The sequence below is a fragment of the Ovis canadensis genome, chromosome 3 (genome assembly GCF_042477335.2).
Source record: "Ovis canadensis isolate MfBH-ARS-UI-01 breed Bighorn chromosome 3, ARS-UI_OviCan_v2, whole genome shotgun sequence".
Lineage (NCBI taxonomy): Eukaryota > Metazoa > Chordata > Mammalia > Artiodactyla > Bovidae > Ovis > Ovis canadensis.
Window position 1 is genome coordinate 37,842,100 of NC_091247.1, and position 18,210 is coordinate 37,860,309.

Sequence of the window (18,210 nt, forward strand, 5' to 3'; positions counted from 1 at the left end):
TTCCTCCAACCCAGGCTGCTGCTGCTGCTGCTGCTGCTGCTGCTGCTAAGTCGCTTCAGTCGTGTCCGATTCTGTGCGACCCCATAGACGGCAGCCCACCAGGCTCCCCCGTCCCTGGGATCCTCCAGGCAAGAATACTGAAGTGGGTTGCCATTTCCTTCTCCAATGCATGCATGCATGCTAAGTCGCTTTAGTTGTGCCTGATTCTATGCGACCCTATGGACAGCAGCCAGCCAGGCTCCTCTGTCCACAGGATTCTCCAGGCAAGAATACTGGAGTGCGTTGCCATTTCCTTCTCCAACCCAGGAATCTATAGTTATTTTTAAGAAACCTCCAAGGGGGAGCAAGTAACAACCCTCATCATATGAGGAGACAGCACTTTAGACTGTGTAAAGCGATTTCTGCATTCATCATCTCGATTCATTCTCACGAAGACCCTCTGCAGGGTAGGGAAGACAGTTTCAGAAAGGTTACTGGCTTATCTGAGGTCCCAGGTGGACAGTGGCAGAGCAAGCCCATGCAGAACTCTGTCTCTTGGACCCTCCAGTGCAGAGGAGGCAAGGGGATTCACACAGGGGGAGGCCGGTTCCTGCCCAGACCCCGGGCTGCCGCCTCTGCCCTGCCCACCCAGCTCTGCAGCCACCAGAGATTCCTCACAGCCAGCAGGGGGTGTGGGCTTCAAGGCCTCTGCAAGTTGGGTGCTTCCCTTGATAGTCACTGCCCAGTGGATGCTAGCACTGCCCCCGCTAGGGGAGAGGCAGTCTGTATCAGCAAAGCTCAGACCTTTTAGGTTCATCAAAGCCAAAAGAATACTGCATCTGGAAAAACCTATTGACCAGGCCCTGACCTGGACTGTGAGGGCCGGAGCCCCGGGGCTGGCATAGTCACTAAGGATGAGATGTTCATTCATGTGTTACTGACCCTTGACCCTGTGCAGGTATCTGAAGCTGCCTGGGTACCACCCATCCCATCACTACCAGGATGCCCTTCTGTCCTCCAGGCACCTAACAGGAGAGCCCAGGGCAGGCACCGCAGACAGCAGTGCAGGCGCTTGGCCCGCACTTGGCAGGTAAGGGGGGCTACTCGTGCCCATGTGCACATTCATCTCAGGCACTCCTCCAGCTTATCAGGTAACTGATCTCTCCATTTCACATGCTCTCTGTTATCTTCTTTTGAAACAGCATTCTCCTGCTAATAGCACAAAATGAAGCATTGGAAACCACTGATTTTTATCCAATAATTGATTTTATTAATGTCCTGTGATATTGCTGCTACATGGAGACAATGGGGGAGGGGGTTTGAAACCCCAGCCTGGGCTGTGCCGTGCCATAGCCTGACAGCTGTCATCTGTGCTTGGAACATGACCTCAGGGCTACCCTGACATCCCACTCTTGCAGGAAGGGCCATGCAGCTGGCTTATGCCCAACTGAATTTACTGCAAATCTCAAAATAATTTGTGGGCCCCTACAGTGCAGAAAGTGAAGAGGAACTAAAAAGCCTCTTGATGAAAGTGAAAGAGGAGAGTGAAAAAGTTGGCTTAAAACTCAACATTCAGAAAACGAAGATCATGGCATCTGGTCCCATCACTTCATGGGAAATAGATGGGGAAACAGTGGAAACAGTGGCTGACTTTATTTTGGGGGGCTCCAAAATCACTGCGGATGGTGACTGCAGCCATGAAATCAAAAGACGCTTACTCCTTGGAAGAAAAGTTATGACCAACCTAGATAGCATATTCAAAAGCAGAGACATTACTTTGCCAACAAAGGTCCATCTAGTCAAGGCTATGGTTTTTCCTGTGGTCATGTATGGATGTGAGAGTTGGACTGTGAAGAAGGCTGAGCGCTGAAGAATTGATGCTTTTGAACTGTGGTGTTGGAGAAGACTCTTGAGAGTCCCTTGGACTGCAAGGAGATCCAACCAGTCCATTCTGAAGGAGATCAGCCCTGGGTGTTCATTGGAAGGACTGATGCTAAAGCTGAAACTCCAGTACTTCGGCCACCTCATGCAAAGAGTTGACTCGTTGGAAAAGACTCTGATGCTGGGAGGGATTGGGGGCAGGAGGAGAAGGGGACGACAGAGGATGAGACGGCTGGATGGCATCACTGACTCGATGGACGTGAGTCTGAGTGAACTCCGGGAGTTGGTGATGGACAGGGAGGCCTGGTGTGCTGCGATTCATGGGGTCGCAAGGAGTCGGACACGACTGAGCGACTGAACTGAACTGACAGTGCAGTGTGCCAGGGAGGAGGAGAAGCGGAGACGGCGGTCCCCTGCCCTCCAGCGGGTTGCAACGTTGCATGAAGATGTCTATAACAGAGGAGGGATAGGAATAGGAACAGCCTCCCAGAAGAAACATCAGATGAGTTAGGGCTTGAAGGATGAGCTGAGATTTTGCTTTGCTGACAGGGAGATGGGAAGGGAAGTGTGTGCAGTGAAAATCCAGATGAGAGATACGACGGCTTAGAGCCATCAGGGAATGGCTAGTTCAGGACTGGGGAAGCCAGAGCTGAGAATGCAAAGAGAGCATGAGTGAAAGAACATTCTGGGACATAGATGGTCCTGTATGAAGCAGGTCGGGGGAAAGTGTCTGGCTACATGTTTAGGAGGGTGGGGGGTGGAGAGAGCTCCGCAAGGAGACCAGCTGAGAGGTGACCTTAGCCCTTGAGCCTGGTGGGAAGGGAAGCCTGCTGGGGCCCAGGTGGATGGTTCCACCCATTGGCTGGAGAAGCTGTTGGTGGGGCAGGCTCTGTGGGGAGGCACGGGGGCTGGAGAGATGACACTCGACCTGTAGAGACAGCACTCGACCGACCTTGGCTTCATCCCCACCCCCACTCTCTACTCACACCAGAACAGGCTCAAGGCCAAGAGGGCACAAGGCCGGGGGTGTTGCTCAGCAATTGCCACCCTAGGGCAGCTAAGCACCCTTGGCATCCTTGGAGATGGCGCCACGAGAACTAAGCTGGCTTCCAGAAATCCTAGAACCAGAGCAGCAGCCAGGCTGGCAAGAGAAACTGAACAGTCAGTCGAGGTGACCTTGCAGGGGACCACTCCCTCAGATAGTCACGGGCATGGAGCAGGTTCACACTTCCCCACACTGGATCCACTGTGGGGATCTCCCTGTCCTGGGAGCTTGGTATTCCTATAATGAAGCCTGGATGCATTAAGTAATGGTGAGGCTGTGTTTAAGACAATGCTACCAGTTGAGTAGCAATTTCTGTTTTACAAAGCACCTTGCAGGTGCATGGCAGAATCCCCCATTTGGATGAGGAGGGGTCAGCTTAGAGAGGTAAGGTGGCTCATCCATGCTTGACAGCTGATAAGTGAAGGGACCCCCGACATAGTCTCCTCAGAGCGTCCCAGCACCATGGACAGAACAAAGGTGGTCCTCTCTACTGAGGGTGAGTGAGCAGAAAAAGACCCCCTCTGAGGAGTGGGGTGGAGGACATGCCCAGAGGAAGGACCCCAGCCCCTCTTGCCCTACTTGTCCTCAGAATAGAGTGACCACCATCCTCCAAGGACTTCTGAAGGGGCAGTGACTTCATAGGCCGGTTTTGGGGCTGATTTCCAAGCTCTTCAATCCATAAGTTCCACATCTGGTGTCTAAGGGCCCAGAGCATGTACATTGTACCCATGCATTGGGCTCCTTGCTTCCTGGGCGCATGTGAATGCCCAGAAAGCTTCCAAACATGCATTTTCACCCTAACAAGCCTTCCCAGCCCAGGAAGTAGAATGCTGCTGCTCCAAACAAGGACACAGGAGCCCCCAGAGGGCCCACCCCAGAACTGCACCCCCTCCCACGTGGCTCCCCCGAGGCTGCCCTCACTCGACTTTCGGACCAAAATTTATTCAGTCCAGAGTGGGCGTGTTTCCAAAGAGGGGTATAAAGCCACAGACAGAAACAAAGATCATCTTTTAAACAGAAAATTTCTGACTAAGCCAGCCAACCCCCTGGCCAAGACCAGTGCTTAAATAACTTCGCACCAAAATCAAAAGCTCAAAAGCACATCTGTTAAGCTGCTTCATGTCTTTCCTCCCACCAGGCTTCTGTGAGAAATCTGGAACCCCTTCCCTCCATCCTTCCCTGGCCTATTTTCTCTTGCTCTGCTTTCCAGCTGATTATCTGGCTCAGGAATCACGGGGGTAGCCTTCCCTTCTGTTAAGTTCTGAGGCTGCCTCTATGTTCCACAAATGGTTTTGTCTCCTTCCCTTGTTCCCCCAGCTTGGCACTGCTAGTTTTCTCTTATTGCTCTAATTCTCTTCTTCTTCAAATGGGAAAATCTCTAGCCCTTGCTAAGGCTTCCATCCTACTCTGAACTGTACCTGATCCTCAAGGAACATCTCAGAGTCACCCTGTAACAGCTGACACCTTGAGGGGCATCCCCCACCTGTCCTAAACATTTACATTTGACCCTCACTGTGTTGTGTGCATTGTTTTAGTCCTGCCCGACTCTGCGACCCCATGGACTGTAGCCGCCAGGCTCCTCTGTCCATGGGATTCTCCAGGCAAGGATACTGGATTGGCTTGCCATGCCCTTCTCCAGGAGTATCCCTGACCCAGGGATTGAATCCATGTCTCTTAAGTCTCCTGTACTGGCAGGCAGGTTCTTTACCACTACGTCACCTGGGAAGTCCACAATCCTTACTACAATGGATATCAATAGGACTGTCCCCATCTTGTACCTGGGAAAACTGAGGCACAGAGAGATTGAGTACCTTACCCAGTGTCACACAGATAGGAAGTGTTAGAGCCAAGACTGAACCCCAGGAAGCCTGGCTTCAGTTCCATGTGTTCAGCCATTAGGTGACTGTGCCTGGCTTCATCTTCACTGCCATTTTCTTGGCTCTTCAAAGACAGTCTACGTGTTTCCCACTATTTTCCTAGGTCCCGTTCTTTATTTTCTTAGAGATCTTCCTCCAAGCAAAGACATCTGCACACCCTTCTTAACATCCCCCTGCCTGCTCTTCACTCCCCGATCTGGGCAGCTGTTCTCCTCCCAGCAGTGGCCTTGGTCCTGACAGCCCAGGGCAAGAAAAGGGGGAGGGCTGCAGGCAGATTCCTGGGAAGATGGGAATGTGATAGAGCAGCACAGAGAAGGTCATCATTGAAAAAAATGATAGAACTGATCATTTAAAGACAGTACAGGCACTTCCCTAGTGGTCCAGTGGTTAAGGGTTCATGCTCCAGTCAAGGGGTGTGGGTTGATCCCTGGTCCAGACACTAAGATCCCATATGCCTCATGGCCCAAAATCCAAAACATAAAACAGAAGCAATAGTGTAGCAAACTCAATAAAGCCTTTAAAAATGGTCTACATTTAAAAAAAATCTTAAAATAATAAAGACATAATTCATCTATCCAACCAACGTGTGAAACTCCAGGGTAACATTCCGCTGGATCCAATGCACATTCATCCAGTTAGGAACACAGAGGCTCCACGATGCCCACTCCAAGCTTCAAAGGACTATATATAGCTTCTAGAAGTTTTCTTCTAATTTTGAACCAGAATTTGTCTCCTTGTACTATCTCCCTTTGGGAGCTGGTTTTTATCCCTAGGGATATTTGACGCAAATCTGACCTTCCTTTCTCATGTCCTTGAGATACTGAATGGCAACTATTGTGTCCAGGCCCCCATTATGTGACTTGTATCTCAGAAAAAATGACCCAGAGGAGTGCAAAGATCTACCAAAGGATCAAGAGAACACAACTAAGTGAAGTCGGGTGGGATTCATCACGGAATTCAAATATCCCGGAAAGCCTTCCATATGTGTGGAACAAGGAGAGAGGCATTGCTCACTGCAGAGTCTAACTTTCATATGCAGATGGAAGCTGCTCTGTTAAAGTGCTGTTACTCTGATAATGCCCACTACTTACTGGACACATAAACTACCCATCCCAGCTCCCCTGTCAGAACCCTAGAGGGAGGGGTCCCCCAAATGAGGTCTAATCCTTACAAGCCCAATATTCAACAGAAAATTGCATCCCCAGTCTCCCAGTGAGGAAACAGGCACAGGGAAGATGAGTGAGTTGCTCAAGGTGACACAACTGAGAGCCGTGTCTCAAAGCCCACAGACCCAGCTTCTCGGCCAGCCATGCAGTCTGGAGTTCCCGTATCTCCCTGTACCCAGAGCTACTTCCAGAACCGCAGCCTCTGCTTCCTAGCACCACCCCGGGCACTGCCCCTGCCTTTCACCCACTGGAGCTGTCTGCTTCCAGCACCATGGCAGATCGGATGCCAGGACTTCCATGCTAAACTACAGCCACATCTTGCATAATTAAAAACAAATGTGGTTTTTAACGCATCACTGGACTTTCTAGAAGGAAAATCTTCACCATGAGATGAGGGATAAGGCCAGGGATAATATAGGGTGGTGAAGCCAGAGGTGGGATAGATGATGGTAAGCAAAGATAACATGTGAGGCTGCCCCAGGGGTAATGGTCACTGAGAAAGTAAAGCGCACCTCCTAAAAGATGGAGACACTGAACCGGAGTCTTCCAAAATTAAGGCTTAGTCGTTCAGTCACGTCTGACTCTGTGATCCCACCAGGCTACTCTGTGGAATTTTAGGCAAGAATACTGAGTGGGTTGCCACTTCCTCTTCCAGGGGATTTTCCTGAGCCAGGGATCAAATCTGCATCTCCTGTGTCTCCTGCACTGCGGGCAGATTCTCTACCTGATGAGCCATCAGGGAAGCCCAGTTAAGGACAAGAACAGGGACTAAATGGTCCCAGGTCAGCTGTGAGCTGGCTCGCAGCAAAGACAAACATAAACCTTATCTGGAGGAAAGCAGTCCCAAGGCAGGCTCCCAGGATTCCCACGTAGCTCACCAAAAGATGAATTCACAGTAAAAAATGATCATACACACAAGGAAACAAGTCACTAGAAGGGACAGTCAGCGGAAACTATAAAGAACATATTCTGATCCGCCAAGAAATTCAGACACAGAAATCACAGTAACAGAATAAAGCATATGCGGCTTGAAATGTGGAGTGAAAAACTAGTGAAGAGCAAAAGTTCTTGGAAAAAGAATCAAACAGACTTTCTAGAAACAAACATATATATATATATATATTAATGATTGAAAGTCAAACAAATGCTTACAATCTTCATAGCATTTTCACAAGAACGTCTCATTTATATTATCCCTACTTAGTCAGCAGGCCAGTTAGGTTTGTTCCCATTTTGCAGATTGGAAAACTGAGACTCACCATAGCAAAAGAATTTTCTTGACACCACATAGATAGAGAGCTCACAACTGAGACTCTAACCCAAGACTGCTGACCTCAAAACCGGTGTTCCTTCCCCATCACCAGATGTGCCTCACATTCACAGGGCCATTTTGCTCCCCCTGCTAGGCAGTCACAAGAATACAGGAGAATCTGTCCACCTCTGTACTATTCTGCTGTCAGTTATTCAGGGAGTGACCTTGTTTTTCCAGAGGGTCGGTCAAGAGAGGACAGCATGAGCCCACATCAGACCAACACTGCTAGGTAAGTCCTACTTAGCAAGGGTGGTCTGTGAGAGGAGTGACTGCCAGTAACAGACGCCCCACAGTGAGCAGGATCAGCTCAAACAAAGAGGGAGGGACAAGCCAGCCCTCGTTCACCCCACCTGGGTTCACGACACAGGGAGGAGCTGCAAAATCCTTCCCCTTCATCTGGGGACAGCACATCAATTATGGATTATTAGATAAGATCTCCATTTTAATATTTCCACCATGTATTATCACCTCTCCCTCTCACTGGAATTCTGTCTGGGGAGTTATTTAACTGATGTGCAGAAATCTAAATTTAATTTATTATGATCTAACTCACTTTAGAAGCCAAATTACCCTGCACTGGAGAAGGATCAAGTCAATATCCCACTTGGCTTTCTATTTATCTTCTGCACTGCTTTCTCTTCTCTTTAGAATTCATTTTATCTCGGGTGCTGGTAATAAATTTAAATTTTCCTCAGAATTAGGCAATTGCTCCTTCAATGTTGTAGTTTAATGGTTAGTATTAATTATATGAAAGTCACTCTTAGAGAATTTGGTAGATGGAATGGACATATAATAGAGGAGGAAAGGGCAATTTCTCAGACCAAATGAGGTAGCAGATCATTCAGTAGGAGGAGTTTACTTTTCTATTATACTGCCTTCTGTCTCTTCTCCCCACTTTCTTTCTTACCCCCACTCCCTCAAGAGCCAGGTGCCAAGGAATGGGGTCTGCTGTGGCTTCTATGAGCTGCTGGGAGGTCTGATGGCCTGGCCCCACATCAAGACCCCTCTCTATTGCTGGATTCAGTCTCAGTTGGTCTCTGACCAGAGCCACCAGTGCCTAGATCTCTCCTCCCCACCACTGCCCCAAAATACACACTCACCACATCACAGCTTTGGGAGGTGCTATGAGCCTTCTGGAAGAAGACAAGTTCTGATAATTATTATAATTGCCTGAAAACTCCAACTGTGAAATATAATGTGATTAACAGAATGGACAGAAGCCCAACTTTTGTTTCTGGAATAGGAAAAAAAAGAATCTCATGCAATTTGAGCCTTATATGGAGATTCACTTGCTTGCTAATTAGCGTGAAAGGGAGATGCCAGGGAAGTATAAATCAGCGTGACTGGGCAAGAAGGTCTGGTCCCCCTGCACGTGCCAGGGTGGGTGAGCTCTAATGCTATGTGTCTGCTTGCTACCCCACATCTTATGTATACACCTACCGCCAAAGACCAAACCCAGAGCTCCTTTATGGATATGGGTATCTCAGGTCACTTGTTGTTTGCTTGAAGAACACCTCCCTGTTGCTGGTCGGCAGGAAGACAGAGAGAGAGAGCTGGTCTTAATCGCAGCGTTGATTCCTGTGTCTTCTTTGTGTTCTAAGGTGGAACAGTAAACAGACACGGGAACACAAGAAGCCTCGGTCCCTTCCAGCTCTGGAACCCAGGGAGCAAGAGATCAAGTGCAGAGGGAGCCAAGTAACCACCCGCGGCTCGGGAGGAAGAGGATTTGGTGGACTGCATAGTGGTGCAAAGCAGGTGGTTGTGCCTCATCACCAGGAAGCTGGCACTGGAGGAAAGCAGGCATGAAGAGATGGAACCAGTGTTCAGGAGGGACCAAGGAGAGGGCCTACACCTGGGAGAGAGGACCGGAAGTAGGCTCAGGCAGGGAGGCCCCCAGCAGAACAGAACCAGACGATGAAACTCATTGTCTCTGGAGTGGACAGCTGAGTCGTCGTGGGATCTCAAAAGACTGAGGTCTGACAGGTGACTGACACTGCAGCCATGTCCCAGGGCAGGGGTGCGAGGGAAGAGGAGGCCACTTCTCCTGGGGGAGCCCAACAGCATGGCCATAGCAGGACAGAGATAGAGCCTCATGGTCACTAGAAGCAGGAAAAAAACCAAAATGTTAAAAAACAAGATTTGCATTTCCCCAGTGACAGAAGAGGTCTCCCTCTTCACATGTACAGGGCCGGGAAATATCTTGAGGCACCATCAGAAGGCTCATTAGCCTCAAGGAGTAGCTTTGGAAGCAAGCAGTTTTCAAGGGGCTGGACTGAACCACAGTGTGTGGCAAGGATCACATGTGAACATGCCTTCAGGGACACAGGAAACAGAAATATGAGCAAAGACTTTCCAGGAGCCACACAACACCCGCCTAGTGACGCTGCCTTAAATCTCCCCTTTGGGTGAAACAGGGCTTCCCTGGTGGCTCAGACGGTAAAGAGCCTGTCTGCAATGAGGGAGACCCAGGTTCGATCCCTGAGTCAGGAAGATCCCTGGAGAAGGAAATGGCAACCTACTCCCATATTCTTGCCTGGAAAATCCTATGGATGGAGGAGCCATCCTCCATTGTTGGTGACAATATATGCCCATGGGTTGAGTTTGCAGGTTACCAAATTGTGACCCAGGGACAATCATGGAATAAAAGGAAGAGGGTAAAGAAAGATAAAGGAGGGAAGAATGAAATAAAGGGAAAGGTGCTCACTCTACATGTTAGGCTTTCGTGACATCTCTCTCCTTCAAGGGGCCCCTTGTACATTTCAACCCAATTTCACCCAGACAGAAATGCAGCAGAGTTCTAAGGTGCGGGAAGGTAGAAGTGGGCAAAGAAAGGGATGCACAGCACCAGAGAAGATCCTGCAATTCCCCTCAATGGTCCCGAAGATGCCAGAAGAGAGCAGGAGTCAGGCGAGCCGGCCCTGAGCCTGGCTCTGCTACCACGTCCCTTCAACCTCTTATAGTAGGTTTCTCTCTCCACCCCAGGGGCAAGATGAACCTTTACCCCACAGGATTTACAGATCTGAGTTAAGTCTCAGGAATAGGACAGGAAAAATTGCTGGGCAAAATGTAAGGTGAAAGTAACCCATTATTATTGTCAGCATTGCTGTGGTTACTATTATTCCTTTTGGAGACAGAATGCTAATGAGGAGAAAATTCACACTTTTACAATTTACACTCAGCTAATTTACGTTCAGCTTCTTCCTTCCCTGTGGCAGAAATGGGGTCTCTGACTACACCTCCTTCCTGTCTGCCTGTGATGAAACAGACAGGTTGCTGATGTTGCCTGGGGCTTGGGAGGGCTCATCCACCCAAAAGCCCCATCTCAGACATGGGTCTGAACACAGAACCATGCAAACAACACAGCCAGGAAACGACTTTTAATCAAGGCATCACCAGCTTGGAAGGCTAGAAATCTAGCTCTGCGAGGCCTCCGTGCAAACTCCCTCTATTACGTGGCTGGAGGTGGGACCTGGGGCAGGCAAGGAAGCCAAGCTGGGCGATTCTGGGTAGAGATCCCGGGATCTCAGAGGTGAGGTCAGAGACCAGGACCTGCTTGAGACGCCGAGGCTCCCATCAGGCCGAGGAGCCTGGGCGTCAGGGCTCCCTGCTCGAGGGCTGGCCCCTCTCCCTCTCCGACGCAGCGGCCCCGGAGGGTCTCCTCGGTGCCTCCTGGGACTTGGCTTCCAAGAGCTGGGATGGCCAGCCCTACAGTCACCCTCGCAAGGAGTGTGTTCACCAGGGTTTGCAGCTCCCCCAAATCTCCCTCTGGGTTCTTCTCAGGCCAAGGTGACCTTGGGGGAGCCAAGATGGAAATGGCTGTGGGAAGCCGGGGAAAGGGACCGGCTTGAAGAGGTGACCAATTCGCACACTGGACAGAGCCGCTCAGAACAGCAGCCACAGCCAACAGCTGTGTAGCATTTACCGTGCCAGGCTCTGTCCTAAAAACGCCACTCACTGAGCACTCATGACAACCTGAAGCAGGTGATACCACCAACCTATTTTAACTGAAGGTGAAACTGAGGTTCGAGGAACTAAAGGGACTCAGTCAAGGTGATTGAAACCAGGGCGGGTAGGCTCTGTCGTGTCCTTTACCAGGACCTACAATGGCAGAGGGTCGTTCGTGGAATGAAGCTTCAAAACCCAGCTCTGTCTAGAGAAGGATGGAGGAAGGAGAGGGGAGGAGGCGCCTGCCAGAGGCCTGTCATACACTTTCCACCAAGGCTATCCTACGGACACCTCCCCTAATGAACAGGTCAAAAGGTGCTAAGCTGGATTTTCTGGCTAGAAATAGTTTCAGAGTTGCGTCCCTTAAGCCCTGTCATTCATTCCCCAAAGGTGACACTAGCAAGAAGCCTCGAGCGCTCGGCGGAGAAGAATTTGGTCCTCTCTCGTTGCCTCCGAGGTGCCGGCTAGATCTCCCCAGATACTGTGTGCAGGCAGGCCCCAGAGCTTAGCGCATTTTCTATCCTCTCTATAAATAAGGTGACACCCAGATACCCTCCAGCTCTCTCAAAACTAGGTCAGCTGCTGAATATGTAGGTATAGGGTTGGAGTAAATAACTTTAAAGGACTTTTATCTCCCAGGACTCCATGGGGGCTGCAGGCTGACTTTCAATGAAAGAGGCTCTTTTATGTCAAAAGCAGACCCAGATTACCCGATGTCATGCCCACTGAACTAGGTGGGGGCAGGATGCCCGCCTCCGCCAAGGACAAATTTAGTGCTGCAGGCAACACAGGGAGTGATGATGGTGGTGGACTGAAAAACTGGGAGAAATCCTTACAAGCCTGACCTAAATACTGACCATCTTTACAGCCTGGCAGGAACCTCATCTATGATATCTTACATGAAACTATAAAGAAGGGGTTTATAAAGCACTTGCTTATGTAAATAAGACCCACGGGGGCATTTCTCCCACCCCAGGAAGCACAAATAATCACTCCCTCAACAACATGCTTGTCACTGACCATTCTTGTCCATTCATTCAAGCGCCTGTGGCACAGTCCTTTCTGCAGGTTAATCCTGAGCTGAGAGGGATGTCAAGTGCCAGAGTGACATTTGAAACATCTTCTACCCTCACGCGTCATATTTTAGATTCCACGTGCAAGTGACGTCGTATGTGGTGTCTTTCTCTTTCCGATATGCTTCGTGTGGTAGGATAATCTCTAGCTGCAGCCACGTTGCTGCAAGTGGCATGACTGCATTCTGTTTTCCTGGCTGAGCAGAGTTCCACTGCAGATTTGTGCCACGTCTTCTTCATCAGTTCCTCCACCAGTGGACACTTATACTGCTTCCACATGTTGGCTGTCGTGAACAATGCTGCCATGAACACTGGGGTGCACGTACGTTTTTGAATTATAGTTGTGATACAAACGAACAGAAATAGACTAACAGACCCAGAAAGCAGACGAGTGGTTGCCAAGGGGGATGGGGTTGGGGGAGGGATGGAGCGGGAGGGTAGGGTTAGCATATACAAGCTTTTATATATAGAAAGGATAAACAAGGTCCTCCTGTATAGCACAGAGAACTATATTCAATATCACATGATAAACTATAAAGGAAGAGAATATACATATTTTAAGAGAATAGATATACCTGCGCATCACTGAATCACTTTGCTGCACAGCAGTAATTAACACAACATTATAAATCAACTATACTTCAATAAAAAAAGTGGTCTTCTCTTTCGCTTCTTCGGAATAAAGCTTACTCTGACTTTAACTACAAATGGGACTCTCTGGGAATCCAGATTTGCAATTCAGATACATCAGGAAGAGATTAATCACTTGGCCAGAGCTGCTTTGGTTTATGTTTTACTGCATAAGAGCACTCACTACAAGATTCCTTTAAGTAATCCATTTCCTCGGTGCATGAAAATTAGACTCCAGTGACAAAAGTCAGTATCTCAACTTCTCCAGAGCACTATTCTGGGAATGAGGTAAAAACCATTAAAGCCCTATTGCCCTGTGCCCCTCCACTCCCTTGCATTCTCAGCGTGGACTCACTCTGGCCCAAGGCCCTGGGCAGGACGCTTTCCTCCTACATGCCTTTCGCTAAGTCTCATTCAATCTCTTCCCCAAAAGAAGGAGTCAAAGCCAATGGCACAGATCTGACTCTCCCGTCTTTCAACACCACCCTCAGTTTTCCAGGGACCAGATTCTCTCTGCAGTGGCTCAGCAGTAAAGAATCCGCCCGCGATGCAGGAGCTACAGGAGATGCGAGTTCAATCCCTGGGTCAGGAAGATCCCCTGGAGGAGGGCATGGCAACCCACTTCAGTATTCTTGCCTGGAGACTCCCATGGACAAAGCAGCCTGGCGGGCTACAGCCCACGGGGTCACAAAGAGTCCGACATGACTGAAGCAACTTAGCACAGCACACAGATCCTCTCAGCAGGTTCTTCCATCATCAAGATCTTACATGGGGCGGGGGTGGGGAGGGGTGGGAAAGGTGAGAGGGTGGGGTTGGTTGTTGCGATCCTCTTATCTCATTTGCTAAGCGGCTCAGCGCCAGGTTCCTCCTGGCCTGCCATCTTTGGACCCATCAAAGAGCCTCTCCAAGCACATTAAACATTAAGGCTTACCAGGCAGCAGACAGGACTGTACCTTCTGGTCTGCGTCTGAAAGTGAGGCTGGGGGAAGCGGCAGCTGAGTCGGGGTGGTGGGAGAGCAGGGTATGTAGAGAAAGTAGGTCATTAGTGGTAAAGACTACAATTTTCAAGTGGTTGTTAATGCTTTGTTTATATGGATTTCTCCAAATGTGACATTTTAATGGCATCATAATTGTGTGATTACAGTGCAGTCGACACCGCTCAGGGAGGAAAGGCAACCGGGACTCCGGCGACCTGCTAGGGGAGGCGGCTCCCTGTGCCCGCAGCCAGGGGGACTGTGTCAGTCCTGCTCAGGCCAGGATGCCTGACGAGCATGGCAAGTGGCTCCCTGGAGGGTCCTCTGCTGGACAGGAGCCATCGGTATCTAGGAGACTTGCACCCAGCCTCGCCCTTGGACAAAATCGATGCCCAGGGATGCAGGAGAGGAGACGAGGGGAGTTACGCCTCACCCTGGGGACCACCCATCTCACTGCCCTTGTCATTCACTTCTTCATTCATTTAGTCATTATTTCTTGGGCTCTTACTGTCCTCTGAGGGAAAAGGGGATAGATATTCAGACTTCTAAAAACCAATCAAGATAGAGAGGGGGTAAGGAAAAGAAGCCCATGTCAATCGGGTACCCACTGGGCACCCACCATGGAGCCAGGATTTGGCTCCTTCCTCTTCCTTGAATCCTCAGCTGCATCTGCCCCAACCAAAGGCATCCCCTTCTGGTGCTATTACCTCTTGGCTCCCAGGAGCCCTTTCTCTTGGGCTTTTCCTCATCCTCTGCCCTCTTCCCCATCTTCTTTGCTGGCTTCTCCTTCTCCCTGGTTTCTAAACATTGGATCTGCCTGTGGATTTAATCCTGCTTCCCCCTCCCACCTTCATTATATGCTCCTCACAGGCAACTTTTTCCATTCCTATGTCTTTCAAGCCTTCTACAGGTGGATAATTCTCACTACATCTTTCCAGCCCAGATCTCTTCTGAGCTCACATCTAGATTAAACAGATGCCTACTTGCCATGCCCACTTGATGTCTCACAAGTGTCTCACCCTGAGTAGGTCCCATATGGAACTCCCGCTCTTCCCATCACAACCGGTGCCTCCTCCAGCCTGTCCCCACTAAGAAAACAGCACCACCATCTGTAAAGCTGCTCAGCCAGGAATCTGAATCACCCTTCACACTCCTCTCTCAACATTATCTTTACTCTGATCACTTGTTCCCCCTCCCCAACACAGAGCTAACCCATCACCATGTACTATGGATCCTACCTTCTCCATCCTTCCCCTCACCATCTCCGTCTCTACAACAATGCTCACCACCACTGACTCCTTTGTGAAATACTGACCGCAATAGGCCCCAACTCCATATTCTACTTCCAGCTCCGACAATTCATTTTTAGGAGTCACCTTTATAAAATGACACTCGATCCCCTCTCTCCCATTCTGGCTCAAAATCCCTCCAGGGACTCCCGCTACACTCAGAACACCATCTGCAATCTGCACCATGGCCCTCCAAGCCCTTCCTGATTTGGCCCTGCAAATTCTCCAGCCTCACCCACTTCTCCCTTCCCCTCTTTATTACACTTCAGTCACACTGGCCTGTCTTCAGCTTATAAAACAAGTCAAGCTCTTCCCCATCTGAATTCTGGCTCTCCCGGATTCATCTGTTGAAGTCTTCAATACCTCAGAGCATAACTATGTTTGGAGACAAACCTAGACAGCACATTAAAAAGCAGAGACATTACTTTGCTGACAAAGGTCTGTCTAGTCAAAGCTATGGTTTTTCCAGTAGTCATGTACAGATGTGGGAATTGGACTGTAAAGAAGGTTAAGCACTGAAGAATCGATGCTTTCAAACTGTGGTGCTGGAGAAGACTTTTGAGAGCCCTCCTTGGAAGGAAAGTTATGACCAACCTAGATAGCATATTCAAAAGCAGAGACATTACTTTGTCAACAAAGGTCCGTCTAATCAAGGCTATGGTTTTTCCAGTAGTTATGTATGGATGTGAGAGTTGGACTATACAGAAAGCTGAGCACAGAATTGATGCTTTTGAACTGTGGTGTTGAAGAAGACTCTTGAGAGTCCCTAGGATCACAAGGAGATCCAACCAGTCCATCCTAAAGGAGATCAGTCCTGGGTGTTCATTGGAAGGACTGATGTTGAAGCTGAAATTCCAGTAATTTGGCTACCTGATGCAAAGAGCTGACTCATTTGAAAAGACCCTGATGCTGGGAAAGATTGAGGGCAGGAGGAGAAGGGGACGACAGAGGATGAGATGGTTGGATGGCATCACCGACTCAGTGGACATGGGTTTCGGTAGACTCTGGCAGTTCGTGATGGACAGGGAGGCCTGGCATGCTGTGGTTCATGGGGTCGCAAACAGTCAGACATGACTGAGCAAGTGAACTGAACTGAACCGAACAGCAAGGAGATCAAATCAATCAATCCTAAAGGAAATCGCCTTTCTCAGCGATCAATGCAAAGAAATAGAGTAAAAGAACAGAATGGGAAAGACTAGAGATCTCTTCAAGAAAATTAGAGATACCAAGGGAACATTTCATGCAAAGATGGGCTTGATAAAGGACAGAAATGGAATGGACCTAACAGAAGGAGAAGATATTAAGAAGAGGTGGCAAGAATACAAAGACTGTACAAAAGAGATCTTCACGATCAAGATAATCACAATGGTGTGATCACTCACCTAGAGCCAGACATCCTGGAATGTGAAGTCAAGCGGGCCTTAGAAAGCATCACTACGAACAAAGCTAGTGGAGGTGATGGAATTCCAGTTGAGCTATTTCAAATCCTGAAAGATGATGCTGTGAAAGTGCTGCACTCAATATGCCAGCAAATTTGGAAAACTCAGCAGTGACCACAGGACTGGAAAAGGTCAGTTTTTATTCCAGTCCCAAAGAAAGGCAAGGCCAAAGAATGCTCAAACTACCACACAATTACACTCATCTCACACGCTAGTAAAGTAATGCTCAAAATTCTCCAAGCCAGGCTTCAGCAATACATGAACCATGAACTCCCTGACGTTCAAGCTGGTTTTAGAAAAGGCAGAGGAGCAAGAGATCAAATTGCCAACATCTGCTGGATCATCAAAAGAGCAAGCACATTCCAGAAAAACATCTATTTCTGCTTTATTGACTATGCCAAAGCCTTTGACTGTGTGGATCACAATAAACTGTGGAAAATTCTGGAAGAGATGGGAATACCAGACCACCTGACCTGTCTCTTGAGAAACCTATATGCAGGTCAGGAAGCAACAGTTAGAACTGGACATGGAACAACAGACTGGTTCCAAATAGGAAAAGGAGTATGTCAAGGCTGTGTATTGTCACCCTGCTTATTTAACTTCTATGCAGAGTACATCATGAGAAACGCTGGACTGGAAGAAGCACAGGCTGGAATCAAGATTGCTGGAAGAAATACCAATAACCTCAGATATGCAGATGACACCACCCTTATGGCAGAAAGTGAAGAGAAACTAAAAAGCCTCTTGATGCAAGTGAAAGTGGAGAGTGAAAAAGTTGGCTGCAAGCTCAACATTCAGAAAACGAAGATCATGGCATCTGGTCCCGTTACTTCATGGGAAATAGATGGGGAAACAGGGGAAACAGTGTCAGACTTTATGTTTTGGGGCTCCAAAATCACTGCAGATGGTGACTGCAGCCATGAAATTAAAAGACGCTTACTCCTTGGAAGAAAAGTTATGACCAACCTAGATAGGATATTGAAAAGCAGAGACATTACTTTGCCAACAAAGGTCCGTCTAGTCAAGGCTATGGTTTTTCCAGTGGTCATGTATGGATGTGAGAGTTGGACTGTGAAGAAAGCTGAGTGCCGAAGAATTGATGCTTTTGAACTGTGGTGTTGGAGAAGACTCTTGAGAGTCCCTTGGACTGCAAGGAGATCCAACCAGTCCATTCTGAAGGAGATCAGCCCTGGGATTTCTTTGGAAGGAATGATGCTAAAGCTGAAACTCCAGTACTTTGGCCACCTCATGCGAAGAGTTGATTCATTGGAAAAGACTCTGATGCTGGGAGGGATTGGGGGCAGGAGGAGTAGGGGATGACAGAGGATGAGATGGCTGGATGGCATCACCGACTCGATGGACATGAGTCTGAGTGAACTCTGGGAGTTGGTGATGGACAGGGAGGCCTGGCATGCTGTGATTCATGGGTTCGCAAAGAGTCAGACACGACTGAGTGACTGAACTGAGTGACTGAAAGGAAATCAACCCCAAATATTCATTGGAAGGACTGATGATGAAGCTCCAATATTTTGGCTACCTGATGCAAAGAGTGACTCATTGGAAAAGACCCTTATGCTGGGAAAGATTGAAGGCAAAAGGA

The 18,210-nt window shown here is 48.9% G+C and overlaps 1 protein-coding gene across 2 annotated transcripts in view; it reads right to left on the reverse strand.

Moving 5' to 3' along the window:
• The window catches only part of GALNT14 (polypeptide N-acetylgalactosaminyltransferase 14), a 221,953-nt gene that overhangs the window by 76,512 nt on the left and 127,231 nt on the right, over positions 1-18,210 (reverse strand). The gene's annotated exons all lie outside the window — the stretch shown is intronic.